This window comes from Pituophis catenifer, unplaced genomic scaffold, assembly GCF_029215685.1.
Source record: "Pituophis catenifer annectens isolate HBS135680 unplaced genomic scaffold, rPitCat1.0.hap2 SCAF_1, whole genome shotgun sequence".
In the NCBI taxonomy this organism is placed as follows: Eukaryota; Metazoa; Chordata; class Lepidosauria; order Squamata; family Colubridae; genus Pituophis; species Pituophis catenifer.
Genome location: NW_027256881.1, coordinates 105,640,360 through 105,659,405, shown reverse-complemented (window position 1 = coordinate 105,659,405; position 19,046 = coordinate 105,640,360).

The following is a 19,046-nucleotide window of genomic DNA, read 5'->3' as shown; positions in this document are numbered from 1 at the left end:
GACTCAAGGGGCCAATGCTCATATCTGATTCTCAGCTGAGGGAACCTGTATTGTCAGAGAGAGGCTTCCATCATCATGTGGCCAGCATGAAAATGTGGAACATAGTAACCTTCCTGCCAAAGTGGTACCTGTTTATTTACTCACATTTGTGTGCATTACAAACTGCAAGGTTGGGGGGGGGGGAGCTGGGGCGAGAGCTCACCCTATCATGCAGCCCTCGGATCTCAAACTCAGGCTGTTGGCTTTTCAGCTGACAAGCTCAGTATCTTAACTGCTGAGCCACCCAACATAGCATATAGATCACCTTAAATCAAGATGCTTTTAATGGGATCTCAATTTGATTACATTTACAGTTCAACATAATTTAAATCCCATTGAACTCAGTGAAATACAGCCCAAATGTTATCCTTGAATCAGCAGAAAACTTTGCTACCCATGTTGCTGATCAGCCTCTCCTACACCCATTGTCTTTGTTCTCAGACTTGCCAATCACTTTACTTCCCTCTGTGCCCAGGCTGTCATTAACCAAGATTGGAATAAGGAAGAAAATAGTACTTTAATACAAGTATAGCTAATGATGATGAAAGGCTATCTTCACTCTTGATCTAAGGATGAGATTAAAGTAATATCACAGGGACGAGGGATGGTTAGGTGTAAGTAAAGACTTGACTTATAGAGAAGGCATACAGAGGATTGCCCTGTGATCACTGGTTGCCATTCATAACTATGATGGTTGCAATGAGGGCACCAGAACTTGAATACTGAAATCCTGACTCGGGGTTCAGCTTTTTTTTTTTTTTTAATTTGATTTATATGCCGCCCTTCTCCGGAGATTCAGGGCAGCTTACAATGTGCTCAGCAATAGCCTTCATCCTTTTTGTATATTTATACAAAGTCAGCTTATTGCCCCTACAACTGGGTCCTCAATTTACCTACTTTAGAAAGGATGGAAGGCTGAGTCAACTTTGAGCCTTGGCGAGATTCGAACCTGCAGTAATTGCAGGCAGCTGGTCTTAATAACCAGCTTAATAACAGGGTGGCTTAGACCACTGTACTAGCAAGGCTCTTTCATGCTTGTATCGTGACATTGCCTGCAACTATATCAGGAACAGAGTTTGCATCACAAAATCACAACACATATTCTTCACCTTCTTTTTCTTGACCCTTTCTGTGGATGTCCATAATTGTAATTTGTTTTTAATTGGTTTTGATTGAATATATTCTTATAGGAAAGAAATTCAGCTCGGTAAGATTGCACAGTTAGTTTGGATAGTCATTGCTAATTACACAGGCTATATAAAATACTGCAGATCACAAACTCACAGACTAAAATATGGGAGAAGAAAAGGGTGGGGGTCTATTTACCAATGCCATACATTGTGTACACTAACCGAGGAATATCAGTGAAACAATTTGCACAATGTTGCAGTAGAAATGGTTGTCAGGCAAGTTCAAACCTGGATATTGCTATGGTCTTACAGCAATTGCATTTGGTGATTTATGGGTCTCAATGCCACTGGTTTGGAACACTAGCATGTCTCCTAGTACATTCTTTTATTGTCTTTACAATACCAATAAAAACAGAAAGGGATTGATGAATCAATTGTCTGATGAACCTAGAATATGAGAATCACATTTCTGCTCAAATAGGGCAAAACAATATATTTCCTAGTCAATTTTCCACAATGAAACAAGGCAATAAATTGGTATTAACAAGAAAAGAACAGGCTGGTGGGAGAGTAATTACCAAGTTGCCAGAATGCTGTGAAATCATGATAACATGCACCTAATAACATATTTTGCAAATTTAGCCATTCAGCTGATTTATGTGCTCGGGTGCCTGATCAGTATGTAAACCTAGGCAATAGGGACCTTATAAGACCGCCAAACCAACAAAAGTATTTACTGCCTTATATGAATTTATATGCTTACTTTTTTAAAAATAGGCACACTCATACTTCAAATGGTCTGGACACTCATTCAATAACCTATTTACTTATTTACTAGTTATATCCATCATATATAATAGTCATTCCTCATATATGGTTAAACATTTCTACGTGTTAATCTTCATAAGTGGTCGTGATAGTGATGTATGTATGCCTAATGCTTGCTTTATACATTATGTACAAAATGCCTTGATGCACAGTTCCCTGAATATAATCAACGATACAACTCTTACAAGTGCCATCCCATTCACTTTGTGCCATTAAATGTGTAATAGGAAAAGGGTAGAAAATACCTGGATTGTCCTGTAAAGACAGCTGGATATGACTGGAAAACTATACTTCAAGTAGCAGATAGTGAAAGAATAATTAACAAATAGTGATAAAGAAAGGAAAGAGCAAGCATTTCATGTGTAACTTTCACTTATGCTGCTGAAGTGATTGTATTAGTCATCTTCTCCCTGTAATTAAGTTCTTCTGGCAGTTAGAAAAACCTGTAACTCATGATGGCTTCCGACTCTTTGGTTTCCTCTTGAAATCCGAGAGATTACTGGTGCTGATTTTGTTATGATGATGGAAGATCTGACAGCAGGTCCTTTTCCTTGGAAAATCCCTTAACCCAGCATGAATGCTACTTAGTGCAATAAACAACACTGTGCGAACTATTTTTGCAGGTGAATTCTCCCACTGGTGGCCCACCCATAAATCACATGGCAAGGCAAATAACTAGAATTAGAAAGGGAGGAAGAATGAATTTTACATAGAACCCCCTACTGTTGAAAGGTCATCAACCTGCGGAGACCAACTGCATATTAGAATTTATTAGCCCAACATTTCTTTCTTAAGCTAGCAGGAAGAACAAAACCTAAGCATCTGAACAGTTGAAGAACTGTCCTTCACAGAACTTGAGTGCATAAAGGAGAAGAAACATGGAATCACTAGAACCGTGAGCCACAATATCCATTCTTTTCTTATTTTTTTTAATGTTGCTATTTCTATAATAAGCATCATACATACAAGTGTGTGGGTACGTCCTAAAGTGATTCAGATGCTCCACAAATGATGCTCCACGAATGTCATAGTATACTCCAATACGAATAATATGATTCTTTCATAAAATTCAACTACCAAATGTTCTGCTCAGTAAACATGGTTTCAATTCATGTAACAGTAAGTGAGCCATTCGATTTTAATGACTTTTGATCCTATAATCCTTGTGGGAGCTCAGAGGCGAGCTGACAATTTGTAGAGCTTTTCTACCCGAAACCTTAACGGCGTTCTTTTGAAGCTAAAGTGCACACTATTATCGGCAGTGAATCCAAATGACTGAACCGGAATGAAACATATATGCATAAAACAAATAAAACAATAAAAAGGGTGTCCAACAATAAAATACGTTGTCTGATTTCTTACACTAATTGCCTCTACGACTGCCTTGAGCTAAAAAAAAAAAAATCCCCTATCTTTCTTATTTCAGCACACACATACCATAATAGCACCAAAATGAAATTTCATAAAAAGTAGAGATGCACATTTTGGAGACATATTCAGAGTTCAGCTAAAGTATTTAAAGATACCTGTGATTTGGTTCTCAACACATTGATCTCAAAATAGGCCATGAGTCCCAAGTCTTGCTAAAGGTTAAACAATGTCTATCAACAGGCTATTTCTTTAAATGGAATTTTATTCTGAGTACGAATGTGTTCTGCCCCAGGTATGGACGCCCAAGAACGCAGCACACACAAAATCTATACCAAGCTTATTTTACTCAAATAACTCAGTCTTTTTCAACCAAAGTCTGTTAATAAACGTGCTTAAGAATTCTAAGAATTCTAAGATAAGGTAATCACAGTCTTACTAGGTTGGCAGAAAGCCCAGAAGCAATTTTGCAGAGAACCCAGACGCCAAGGAGAGTGAACTAAAGTTGTTACCTACAGCTTGTTGCAATCGGCGTTCCTCCTTAAATAGGCTAAGGGAGTGGCCAATTAGCTTCAAGCCTTACTCTCGAGGAGACCTCCTCCTGAGGAGCCACTCCTGCCTTTTGGCTGCTCTGCGTGCCTGTGCATTGAGAAGAGGCTCCTCCTCTTCGTGCTCTTCACTTAAAGGAGCTTCTGGAGGTTCTGAAGGCCCTGGCTGAATCCCTGCCTCTGGCACCACATCTTCTCCAGCCTCCTCACTGTCCGACTTGAGCGCCAGCTGCACAGGCTGCTGGCGCAGCACCACACCAACCTCCTTGTTGTCGGAATCAGCTACAATCTGCACAGGCCGCTAATGGGCCACAACAGAATGCTTAGAACCATAGCCATGCATTTCGATGCAATATATTCTAATGATGATTAAATGGGAATATAGTCTTTATGTTTCATGGAATGCTCTTAAGCGGGCTGATATACTAACAGTGGCATTTGCCCTAGATTTGACCAAATAGTTCTACTGATGTTGTTGCCTCAGATTCCTTTGCTCCATGCATGATATAAAGGCAAGTTGCATGATATTCTGCAGCATAACTAATGTAGGGCAGAAGCACAGATGGCCAGTTGACTATACATTTATTCTTCTGTTAGAGAAAGCATTTTATGGAAGGGTTGCCTGGCTGCTGATTTGGGCTCTCTTGCCAGAGATAAAACACTATGGCTGTCCATGTGGTGCTTCAGCTGTCATGGTTTAAAAGAATTGAGTGGTGTGACCTCAATTCTTGAGCACTCACTAACTTGGTTACAAGTTCATATAAATTGTGAAGCTCACTTCCAAGTGTACCAGAGAATAAATCAGCTGAAATCTAAATATTTTGGCTTAGTAGGTCGTGGATCATACTGTACATCTGTTCATGCCAGTTCAAATGGTCTTTCTTTATTGACTGATTCTTTTTTTTTTTGAGCTGCCCACAGAAATCTTAACATCTTATTTCTCTATTACAAGGCAAAACAATTATCATGTCAGATACTTTGAAACTCCGAGGTCCCCTGTGTGATTTAAATATTGATTATCTTCCTGGTTATTATTAGCTGCATTTAATTTCTTGACATTTAGTTAGCCAGGACTATCTATACAACTAGCACATTTTAAAGTACAGATTGGGCAACATACTTGTTACAATGCTGCCAAACTCCTGAAATACACACATATACATACACAGAGAGAGATTAAACATGTAGTTAAAACAAAGCAGGGTGCTCTTTTGAGAATATATGGAAATCAGAGCCAGAAAATCAATTCATTTCACTGAAGCAGGCAGTGTCTACTGGATTCTGAGTATGAATGTGTTCTGCCCCAGCTATGGACCCCAAAGAACGCAGCACACACAAAATTTATACAAAGATTTTATAGATTTGTATACAATGTATACAAAATCTATACAAGCAGGAACTATCATAAGAATAATATATGTATACAAAATCTATACAAGCAGGAACTATCATAAGAATAATAAATAGTCAGAGTGGTTTATGATGGCACAGCTTTATGAGTTTCATCTGTCACAAAATATGAATCTAGCTTTGATCTGAATACCGTCTTACAAGCTTTAGTCATATTCTTGACAAATTGACAAAGAGCCTTGGTAGTACAGTGGTTTAAGCACCCTGTTATTAACACAGCTGCCTGCAATTTACTGCTGGTTCGAATCTCTCCAAGGCTCAAGGTTGACTCAGCCTTCCATCCTTTCTAAGGTAGGTGAAATGAGGACCCAGATTGTGGGGGCAATAAGATGACTTTGTATAAATATACAAAAGTATGAAGGCTATTGCTTAAAGCATTGTAAGCCGCCCTGAGTCTCTGGAGAAGGGCGGCATATAAATCAAATTAAAAAAAATAAATAAATTCAGGCCCCCAATGTGCTGCCATGGTTCTCTTTATTCATTTAGTCCCATCTATCATCTATCTATCTATCTATCTATCTATCTATCTATCTATCTATCTATCTATCTCTATCCCCTCTCTCTTTCTCTCTCTCTCTCTCTCATCTATCTATCTATCTATCTATCTATCTATCTATCTATCTATCTATCTATCTATCTATCTCTATCCTCTCTCTCTCTCTCTCTCTCTCATCTATCTATCTATCTATCTATCTATCTATCTATCTATCTATCTATCTATCTATCTATCTATCTATCTATCTCTATCCTCTCTCTCTCTCTCTCTCTCTCATCTATCTATCTATCTATCTATCTATCTATCTATCTATCTATCATCTATCTATCTATCTATCTATCTATCTATCTATCTATCTATCTATCTCTATATCTCTATCCTCTCTCTCTCTCTCTCTCATCTATCTATCTATCTATCTATCTATCTATCTATCTATCTATCTATCTATCTATCTATCTATCTCTATCCCCTCTCTCTTTCTCTCTCTCTCTCTCATCTCTCTCTCTCTCTCTCTCTCTCTCTCTCTCTCTCTCTCATCTATCTATTTATCTATCTCTATATCTCTATCCCCTCTCTCTTTCTCTCTCTCTCTCCCCACCTCTTTCTCTCCACATACAAACACACACACACACACACACACACACATCCTAGAGTTTTGGCATTTCATCTCCAAGATTCTGAAGAAGACCCCATGTTTTGTGAATACAGCGACTCTCATTCCTCAATCCCTTTCATCTATAGATTGTCAACAATCCTCAAGTCCTTTCATCTATACATTGTCATCAGTATCAGAATTTCAGGAAGATAAATAACAAGGCATACCTAGTAACTGAATTAGATCTTGATGGACCTGAAGCCACAGAAATGGACTTCAAATCTTCATCTCTTCTTAGCCTGTCACTTTCATAAGAAAACAGTAAGCCTGAAACAATCTTTTCTACTCTTCTTTTTTTCCATTTCTGTGTGATTATTATTATACCATCTGAAGATCCCTCGTCATCTACAGTCTGAGATATTACATAAATCTAGGAGCAAAGATTTTAGCACTGTTAAATTAGTAAACATAAAAGTAGTATGAAAGAAAAAGCCAAATTCACTCTTTAGAATAGGCATCATCTATTAACCCCAAAGATAAAGGTTTCCCTTGTCCACTCTAGGGGGCAATGGTCATCTCTGTTTTCTAGCTGAGAGAGCCAGCATTGTCTGAATACAATGTGAAGATCACATTTCCATGGTCATTTGACCAACATGACCATATGCCAAGGGGGATGGAACGCTGTTACCTTCCCACCAAAGTGGTACCTATTTATGTATTTGCATTTGCATGCTTTCAAAGTGCTGGATTTGCAGAACTAAACATAGACAAAATGATATCATTTCAGAAGTGGAGACAAATTGCTCCCACTTTTTAAATTATTATTTTATCTACGATATGTTTCATGCAATTAATAAGAACCATTGTGATATTGATGATGCTTGAAAACTGTTCACACCAGAAGCTATTTGACATGGTCTACAAAAATCATTTGTCTCCTGAAATCACCTCTTCATGTGTCCTGCCTGTAATTTATATTCTAGCCCTAAAAGGGCAATGTTAACAAATCTTACAAGGCAGCCCTGTATAAACAGATGTGTTTGTATAAGTAACTTATTCAAACTCTTATAACACACATCTGTCCATAAGATATGGGCTTCCTTACCATGGACTGGGATATTTCAAGTAAAGACATCAGAAATAAGGAAATATTAATGCTAGGAAACTTTCACTTAAAAGTACTGTTTTCTGTATGCTAATTTATTTTATTTCCATACATTATAATCAGTGGCAAGAGTACTGTAAAGGTCTTTGAATGATTATCATTAATTCTTTAAATAATCTTCGCAAGAAGGCAGTTTATAAAAAGAAAATTTTAAATTAAATTTAGGCAGCCCAGGATTACTCTTTAGAGGCAAAGTGGCTGGAAATTATTGAAGCTGAGGTCAAATAGTTTGACAAGGAAAAAGGTATGGAAAGGCTGGATTATACTGATGTATTTTAATAAGAAGACTTCCTGTATGTATCTTCCTCTTGGGGATGGTCGAATATTAGAATCCAAGAGTGGAAGCAAAATGTATAGGTCATCCAATGCAATTTCTTTTTCGTCAAGGAAACCATTATCTTCTCAATGATCTTAACAGATTTTTCCAGAATTAAAATGTTGTATTGTGTTATTAATCCTGTTTTTCTGTCTGATTTTGAATTTTTTTTAAAAAAAAAATCCAAGTGTCACAATACACTGCACAGTAAACTTTTTTCTTTTCTTTTAACAGGACTGATTTTTTTAAAAAAAGTTTCAGGTGTATTTTCATGGTTTTAATACTATGTACCAATATTGTATATGTCCCAAATATATATAACCTGGATTTTTCTTGATCTTGGTTCCAGGAAGAAAAGTATAGGCTTGCAGAAACTAGGAACTGCCAATTAACCTCTATGACGTATGAATGTTTCATAAGACTTACCTGTTTTTTTTATTTTTTTTATTTTTTTTTTGTATTTTTTTTATACTTTTATCTTTTTTTTATTTTTTTATTTTTTTTTATTTTTTTTATTGAAAAAGTTTTTCAAATACAAATTCCCCCCCCCTTTTTTTCCTCCTCCTCCCTAACCCCCCCCTCCCCCTCCCCTCCCCCAGTGGCTTCTTCAAAATAAAATTCATAACAGATTATATAATACTTTACCATCCCCTTACTCCATCCCCCATATACTGACCCTTTCTTTCTAATAATATTATTATATCCCCCTTATACTATACATTTCAAAATAACATTCTACTATAACATTATATAATAACTCCTAATTTAGCATAATAATATTATTATATCTCCCAGTTTAGCAATTTCTGCTCATAATCTGCCCTTTTTCTGCCCCTCCATACATGTATCTCTTAAATCAAATCTTTTATGTATATTAATATAACATTTCAAAGCAACCTTCCACTATAACACTATATAATAAATCCTAATTTAACATTTATTCCATTCAGTCTACCCATTTCCTCCACCCCCATCGATATATCTCTTAACTCAAATCTTTTACATATATTCATATCTAAACATAATATCCCTTTTCTTAAACTAAACAATCAATAAACTAACCTGTCTCCACCCACTTTCCTACAAGACTACCATACTTAATAATTCTTAATATCTTTATTCTTCTGCCCACACCACTAAAAATATTTCCTTATATAAATAAAATCCTCTTAAAAAAGACTTAAAGCTTGTAATCCATATGATATCTTCTGTAATGTCTTTCAGCTGGATTGTTAACTCCATCACCCATGTTAGGGTAACATCACATCCTAATTCCAACAGTATGTTCGGTATCTTCAATTACCATCTGCCCCCATCAATAACAAATATCTTCTAAAAAAAAAACAAACAACCACCCGAGTGACTTTATATTTGTATTCCATATAGTGTCTATAGTGGTGTCTTTCATCCAAATTATTAATTCCAACCAACGTAATAGGGTAACAGCCAGATCATCTGTGTGCCCCAATTCCATAGCTCTCTCGCCTTGTAGCTCAGCATAAACGTAGTACATTTATCAAAGAATCCAAAAAAAAAAGATAGTTCCAATCCATTCAGTTTAAGGCCCTTTTCACATCCCAAAAGTACAGCACTGCAGAGGTCTGTCACTCTCCTCAGGATAATATAAACCAATACTTTGCCTCAACTATCTTTTCATATATTCAATCATCTCTTAAATAACTGGCATTACGCTGTTGTTAGTTTAAAAATTTTTGTTTTTGTGAGACCTGCTTCTTCTTTTCTTGACTTTTTGTGGGTTAGATCTCCATCCTGATTTCCTTTCTATAAATTGTATATCAACTGTTTGGTTTTCATGCTGATCTATAACTTGATCTTGTTGGTTTTGCTTTTGTGGCTTAAATCTCCATTCTGGTTCTATGAGTTGTATATCAACTGATTGATTTCCATGCTGGTCTGTAACTTGATAAGTCATCACATTAGAATCCAGAGCCGCCTCTCTTGTATTTATAAATAGTCCAGCTGAGACCTCTGAAGGAGAATCCAGAAGCGGCTCATCTACAAAGACCTCTGTAACTTGTTGTTTTTCCATTACTTCCACCTCCTTCTGCTTATCTTGAATTTCTATCGCTTGTTGATTTTGCTTTTTGAGAACCTTGTAGTAGAATTCTTCTGCTTTTTCAACAGCATTTAGCTGATATCTTTCTCCTTGATATCTCAATATTATTCCAACTGGAACGTCCCACCTGAATGAGATGTTTTGTTTCTTTAGCTCAGTCACCAAAAATCCAAATTTCTTTCTATCTTTTAGCATCTTAGGCGGCAACTCTTTATATATCCAGATCCTTATTCCATACAATTGTAGAGTAGAATTAAAGGATTTTTGCACAATATCATTTCTTATTTCTTTATCTGTGAAGTAAATCACCACATCTCTAGGCAATTGCCTTTGCTTTGCAATCCAAGAATTTATTCTATAGGCCTTGTCAATCTTACAAGATACCTCCTCAGGATGAACCTTTAAAATCCCGGCCAGAACTTGAGCGGATATTTTTCTTAAATCATCTCTATTATTTTCCTGTAACCCTCTCATTCTAACCGCAAATTCCGTGAGCCTGTATTGCATCATTGTAACTTCTTTTTCAATCCCTTGCTTTATATCTTCTGCATTGTAAGTCTCGTGACCAGCTTCCTTTTTAGACTTTACTTCTAAACTATTGTCTTGAATATTTATCAAGTCATTTTCAATTTTTTGTATTTTATTGTCCAGATTATAAATCTTATCATCAACTTCCTCCATTTTAGACTCTAATAACTTGATATTTGTATCCATCTTTATAACAATTTCTGAAAAAGCATTAGTCACTTTTACAATCTTTCGTTGCAGATTATCATACTTTAGTTGTATCATTTCTTTAATTTCCTGCCTAAATTTTTCAAGTTTCTGGTTCACAGTCTCGTGATATCTTGCCATTTCCTCCAGGACAAATTCTTTTAAATTAAAGCCATTCTGCTGAGTCTGTAAGCTCAAAACTTGTTCACATAATTGTAAATGGGGGAACACCCCCCCCCCCCCGCTGCTTGTTTGTCAGGCTTTATTAGTTTTAATGCCATCCTGCCACACAAACAAACTCTTTTTAAAGAAAGAAAACTTTTCCCCAAGCAAGATCAAGTACAAATCTCCAAGAAAAAAGAAACTTAAAATAGATATTTTTCTTCTAGATTCTAGCCAGCACTGTTTATTCCACTACTTTCTAGCTTGTTATGGAAGGACTTTCACTTTCGGCTTTCTTCTTCTTCTCAAGCCTCAGCAGTCGCCATTTTAAACTTTTTTTTCCCTTCACTTAAAAACGCTTGTAAAATCATTAAAAATACTTGCAATTTAGGGTCCCAAGTCCAAATCTCGTCCTCTTTAATTAAACCATCTGTTAATTTCGTTGATTGGTCCGGTCCCAGCGCCTGGCTCTGCAAAAAGGCAGAGTTCTCCTGAAGCCCGGAGCAGCGGTGAGCGGAAATAGGGAGCCACAACCTGCTCATCCCCAAGAGTAAAAAAAGAACTCTGGGGGCTTCGCAGAGGGCTCTACCTGCCCTCGCCTGCTCTGTCTCACATTTCCTTCAGGAAATGGAGTTTTTCAAGCCGCCTTTCAGATGTAAAGGCGGCTCTTTACAGGCAAGAGGGCTGGTGGTCTCAGAGAGCCTAAGACTTACCTGTTTTTTGTAGACTATCTTTTTAAAACTTGGATGCTCTTCAGAAATGAGAAATTCAACTCCAGAAATCTCAGCAGCTGCCATGCAACCTGAGGAAATCTGGTAGTAGAAATCTAAAAATTGGAGATGCCCAGGTTCAGAAAGCTATGCAAAGCAATCCAGTAAGGATCTTTCAAAGATGAATTGCTCCATTCTCAAACTGAAAATATGTTCTCTGATGGGGGAAAAAAAGCATGAGTAAAATAGTATCAATTAGAATCAACCTCAATGGTTTAAAGTGATCCCTACATCATCCTGCAACAATAAATAAATGTTTCAGTTAAACGGATGAAAAAGGCCAAATATCATCCTGGGATATCATAAAAGGAAGGTGTTTTTTTAAAAAAAATTGTTCTCTGTCTTTCAATTGTTTTGCAACTACTGTATGTATTTGGGTTCACTGTAGCAATATTAAGTCTTTCATTAAGTTTCCACGTAACTAGAAAAGTTTTATGCAAAAGGTTCCTTCTGGAGGGGAAATACTGTATGTAGTGCTATTGATGATCTGCCATTATGATGCATTGTTGATTTCTTTTGGGGGATCAATTTTCTTTTTGTTTGTTTGTTTAGCTGAAACAATTGTTTGGAACCAGAGTATTCTACCACTAAAATGATCATTCATAAATTGCATGAGAACCATGCTTAACAGATGGCAGAACTAGGCTTGTTTCCTTTACACTTGAAGCCAATAAATCAAATTCCCTAAAGAAAAATATTTAAGGAAGAACAACAGATTTAAGAATACAAATGAAGCTAACACAATCAATACACTACTGACTACTGGAATCAGACAATATTTTAAAGGGCAAGGGTATTAGTAACTATGCTGAATGTGTATCCCTTATTTCCTTAGCAAGTTATTCTCCAAAATCTTCTTAATTTTTATTTTGTCATGGAAAACTTGAGGTTCTACTGTAATTGAGCATGCTTGGAGGGCCTCAATTTGAGAGTGCAGGTAAAGACACCACTGTCTGTTCTCATGAAGGCTCTAGAAATGCTCCCATAATTTGCAAAACAATACTTTAAACAATACTGGCTATCTGCAATTATATGTTAGATGTATACTTATTATTTAAGCACATTTTAGAGAATGTTTCTGATTTGGTCTACAGGAGTTCAGAAACAAACTCATATTTTGTATATAAAAGAACTCAGGTAATCAGGATAGGATGGAGAAACTTCTAATGGAAGCACTATATCAATGTAGAGACAGATAGTCTACAAGTGTTTTAGATTGTAGCCCCTATAAATAAGTATCTGACTTTGATTGATGACAATTGAATTCCAAAACATCTGGAGGACACCGGGTTGTTCATATTTGATTTAGATGATGCTGAACCAAAGGTGCACTTTTCTCACTCAATAAAATAAATGTGACTCCTTTGAAATAAATGGATCCAAAATAAATGGCCCTGATCTAAGCAGTATACACACAGACACACACACACAACACAGACATTTTGCTTGCAATCTTTTCCATCTAATTTGTGTAGGAGACCAAGTGACTTAATTCACAAGATTTCTCTGGCCAAGAAATTTCTCCCTCAGCCATTAACACATGACTAGAGATGGCTTAAGCAATTAGACGAAACCACTGTTGACGTTCTCTCAACCCTACTCAATGAACAACTTCAACAAAAAGTTGTGGCCCAGTTGGAATAAGTACAATCATGATGACCTAATAGGAACTTATTTATACCAGTCTCTTACTCATCTATACCCATTTTGTGTGGTAGGTGCTGGGGACAGAGACCGAATACATTACCTAGAGAAGGCCTATTTTTGTGGTCATCTGTAGGACTTCATCTCCATTTCAGTAGCAGGAAGAAATGTTTTACAGGCTCCACTGATCTTCATGTTTGCACAAAATGGTGGTGAACCAGGAAGGAGATTAAGTTTAGAGGGACTAAAACCATTCATCTCTATTCTTGTCCCGACATAGTTTGCGTGACACACCCATCCCTTAACCTAATTAGCATATTGTGCCAACAGAAGCAATACAATACCTATTGGGATTATTATATTGAACTTTGTAACTTTTGTGAGCAGAGACATTTGATGCATGAATCTGAATGAATTATTCCACAATAGAAATTCCTTCCAAGCCAAAGGAGTCTTTTTGTGTATATGTGCATCAAGAGGGGTGGCAGTGAAAATTTCTAAAATTATAGTTTTCTACATAGACTCCTCAGGCCCAAACAATCTACAAATCAATTTAATTCTGAAATTACTTTTCTATTTTCTCTATTTCCCAAGGTGCGCTATTGCCAATAATCATTTTTCTTGTACCATTCCTCAGAAATAGCTCACCCCATTCTTGGCTATTGTTTAATTCCAGCCTGAAGTGAATGATGACTAAATATTTAAACTGAAATACTTTTTCAGCATCTTTTAGTTCTCTTTATCTAACTTCTACTGATTCTTGACTGCCCAGATGTGGTAATGTTATAAGTGACCTGAAGAATGAACAGCCTTCCTTGGGTTAAAGGCCACATCTGGTTTCAAGTGATGTGCCAGGCCCCGTACTCCAAGTGAGTAGGGCTAAGATCAGAACTGAGTTTAATGTATTTTTTTTAAAAAAACAACAACCCTAAATGCAGTGCATATCAATTCCCATTTATGTACTATTTTCCTCTACGCAGTCCATTAAAAAGTTACAACTGTAGAGCAACTTTTGAATAACACCCTTCCAAAGCCTCCCAAAATTAATAAATTAATTAAATAATCAAACTTTGGCAGGGTAAAAGGCAGAGATGGGTTTCAGCAGGTTCTGACCAGTTCTGGAGAACCGGTAGTGGAATTTTTGAGTAGTTCAGAGAACCGGTAGTAAAAATTCTGACTGGCCCCGCCCTCATCTATTCTCTGCCTCCCGAGTCCCAGCTGATTGGGAGGAACTGAGGATTTAGCAGTAACCTTCCCCTGCCACACCCACCAAGCCACACCCACCAAGCAATGCCACGCCCATCGAGCCACACCCACAGAACCAGTAAAAAAATATTGAAACTCATCACTGGTAAAGGGCATATGCATTCTAGGCTTCAGGGAGCTCATACAGCATCTCCATTATCACCATGAATACACCTTTTTTAACACATAATTTCCGTAGAATATTCTTTGTTCTGCTCCAACATGGCACCCATTGCCTTTAACAAATCTATCAGAATGTGGTCAGTAGGCCCACATAAACCATGAAACATGTTTCCATAAATATTTTCTGTCATGACATCCAATTTAACTTACTTTTCTCCTCTTCACAGAAGTACAAAAGAAATGAGTACAAAAGAAATAAATCTGGACAAGGAAGTCCAGATTTATAGGGTCTTGATAAATTATGTCCTCATTTCCCCTTTTCTAATTTTAAAGACACTGAAGCAACTGGGGTAACAAACATATGCCGATGTAGCAGGCCGGGAAGAATAAGATATTTCATCCATTCTAAAGATGGGAGCTTCATGAATCATGTTCTATGAATGAAACAGACCCATTCAAAACCAATCTGCCTTTTTTTTTTAGTAGACACAAATAGTTGCAAGATGTGATGTATTTCACTCTGGGGACAATCTGGCTAGTTAGTTATATGAAATTTATATTTGTTTGTTTATACATTTGTTGTATTAATTAGATTTACACTTCAAAAACTTTCCTTCAAAAACTCAAGGCCATGCACGTAGGGTTTATTTGTCCAGTTTTTCCAACCAGAACCCAGTTGGGTAGATTAAGCTGAGAAATAACTACTGGCTTGAGGTCACCAAGTGAGCTTCCATAGCTGAGATGGACTGGAATTGGATTTCTCGGGTTCTAACTCAATAGTTATACCAGAGTGGCTATATTCTGTATTTTCACTAAAAAGAATACAGTGGTTTTCAATAAAATGTACATAAAATAATAACATTTTTTTTTAATTGAAAAGTTTTTACAAACATTTTAACCAAGTTTCAAGCCCCACCTCCCTCCCCATTACCCCTCCCTCCCCTCCCCCTTCTCCCCCCTCCCGACTTCCCAGAGCGAAATACAGGGTATTCCATTTATCAATCTTAATCTAACATATGCTTACTATCTATAAACTCTTTTCATCCCTTTTTCACTTTAACTCCCTATTTGCTTAGCTAAGTAATAACATATCTTCTTAAATCCAAGTATTCATTCAAACATTAAAAATTAAAGTAACTAAACTCATTTTAAAAAATGCCAGAGAGATGAGAAAGGAAGGGAGGGAGAGAGAAAGTAAGAAAAAAAAAAAGAAACTGTTTTGCTGATACAGAATGATCTCCTTACACTATGAAGAAACTAAGCAAAAGAAAAGAAGGTTAAATTCTGTCATTGCTGCATTTTTTTTTAAAAAAATTCTAAACTAGACAAGTGGATACTCTAGGGAACAATGAAAAGATATTGTACTCTTGAAACATCCCAGCTAGAATTTCAATACAGTTTGAAATATTGGAACAACCTGATCTCAATAGCAGAGTTATCTCAGGGCATTCTGGTCCCGGGGGGGGGGGGGGGGGGGTAGGGGGTGGATGGGGACATAAAAAACGACAATGCAAGGACAACTCTAAATCTCAAGAGAAGCACATTTTTCCCTTAAAAAAAATAAATAGAAATTGTGGCTGTGTTTAAGCCACCATACTTTTTCCATTTAAATTCTTCACTGATGTGACAATACATATCCAAAATAAGCTTTCTCTAAGATTTCAAAATAAGAATTCTCTGTTGCATGATAAACAACAGGTATGGATATGTATTTCTATGCTGCCAGGAAAGAACAGAAAAAACAGTACCAAGTGAAACAGAAGATTTTTTCCAAATCTTGCCCAGCTACCCTATATTACATTATCAAACAAAATGGCATTGTCTTCAATGAAGGTACATAAGAACCTTGTTGACTTTCAAGGGCCACCACTGCTACACCATTGGTGTTATGGGTGGGTAATGTTTTTACAAAGATGCCATATATGAGAAGAATTTCTTGCCATAGAATGTGTGATTGTAAACACTTTTGGGGGCATCAATGAAGTCACACAAATTATGGCAATTATAACCACATCCATTCATGCAGACAGGTGCCCCTCTGTCTGATCTCAATTCTGTGGCAGGTATAAAATGTCAGTATCTTAATCCAGAAATTATTGTAAGAACTCTGCATGCATGCTTAAGAGCATGAATCTGTAAAAAGTTGCATTGTACTGAATACAGATAATCCTCAGTGTACAACATTTCATTTAGTGACTGTTGAAAGTTACAAGGGCATTGAAAAATGGGACTTATGACAATTTTTCACAGTTATGACCTTTGCAGCATCCCCTTGATCAGGTGATCAAAATTCAGATGCTTGACAACTGGTTCATATTTATGACCGTCGCTGTGTCCCAAGGTCATGTGATCCTCTTTTGAGACCTTCTAACAAGCAAAGTCAATAAGGAAGCCAGATTCACTTAACAATTGGGTTACTCACTTATCAACTGCAGTGATTCACTTAACAACTATGGCAAAAAAAAGTTGTAAAATGGGGTAAAACTCACTTAACAAATGTGTCACTTAATAACAGAAATTTTGGGCTCGATTGTGATCGTAAGTCGAGAACTACCTGTATAGGGAGAAAAGGAAGGATTCTGAGATTGTCCGTTGATGTAACTTGACACTGTCTCTGTTGTCATGAACTAACCAATCCACTTAGTATGAATCCACAGTGTAGGATATATTTCTACATTGCCTACATGAATTTCTGCTGCTCCTGTATAATGCAGATGAGGATTCTCATGTATATGCATAAATGACTGAGAATATATATGTAATTCTCAATATGCATTATACTTACTTCCATCTGGCCTCTTAATTCCTAGTGACATTCAAAGTCAGTTGCTCTCACCTATCAAGGAACAACATTAAAAGGATTAAACCAAACTAAACAGAAAAGACAGTTCACTGTCAATGAGAGAGAGGCATGACCATTAAGCCTTGTGTGGACAATTGTCTAGAAAGACATTTGTTTTTCACACAGTATTAAGACAATGATGCTGAATGGTAGAAGTTTCAACACAGAGAAATATCTTCATAAAGTAAATATCAAAACAGTGAGATTTCCTACATGGTTGTACAGATGATGACTAGCTTGGATTGCTTTAAAGGTAGATTATATACATTAAGAGAGAATAAGGCTATCACTGGTTGTTAGTGTGAGAAATACATTAGAGATAGGAAGTCCCAATTATTGACTAGTAAGACAAGAGTAGGAAATTCATGTCCTGCTTGGAGGCTTCTGGATATCAAGGGGCTGGGCTAAATTGCCTTTTCATAGCCCTTTCTATGTATCATAGGAAAGGCAACTCAAAAATAATTAAACAACAATACTTCAGAGAAATGGCTTAATAGAACTAATGTGGGCATTACATAGTAACTAAACTACGCAGATACAAAATTTATTTATGTTTTGCATTCTAGACCACCCATTTTCCTCAAAGAGGGACTCTGGGTGGTGAAAGACTAGCTAAGTCCAGCAGACCCATTTTGACTGGACATTTTTCTTACTAATATCAGTTTCTAAGGAGAGCATGAATTGTGAGCATAAAAGAAAATTGTTTGTCAGGTCTCAGATATTTCTACAGGGACGCTGGCATTTTGATGGGAGGAAGGGGGAGGAATGGAGTGATCCGTATATAAAGTTTCTATTTCTGTTTCCCTGCAATGATATAGTGTGGGAGGGGTTTGGTTAGCATTGCTTTAAATAGGTGGTTTTAAGTGAGAAGCTTCAGTTCTTGCCTAGATCTCTTGTTATCACAAACCTTTCAATAAAAGCTCCTTTTGGAACATCTGCCGTTTCAAGTGTCCTGCTTTCTTGGGAAGATTGGAGAGGCAAGACCTTACACTGTTTCATATTTGCCTTTGCTAGCATGTATACGTGGAAGTAGAACAAGCCATAATACATTGTGGACCACTGATCAAGATAGGTGAGGTCGAGGATCCCTGAATCACTTTGTAATAGGATAGAAAATGAGTAACATAAATTAGTACTAGATTGGTTCTCTCCTTGATTAGTTTCCATCCATTGCTTCTTCTTCTGCCTTCAGGTGCTTTGAAGAATAGGTTGACCCCCTCTTCTTTGTGGCAACCCCTGAGATATTGGAACACTGCTATCAGGTCACCCCTAGTCCTTCTTTTCAAAGAGAAAATACATTGGTGATAAGACATGAGACAGTTCAAATCAAAATGGTATGAGCAAGCAGAGAAAGGAAGTGAACAGTGAAGCTGAGAAAGCAATTGCATTGGTGTGGTTCTAGAATGAAGAACTAAACTATTGGAGGCAGAAGATGACATCATCAAGTTTAACCAAGTTACCCTCCCACCAGATTTCTAGATCTTCACTGTGGATATATTATGCCAGAATACTGGAGAGGGAAAATGTGTACATGCTCGCCAGCACTTTTTCTTGATTATTGTGTCAAAGTCCCA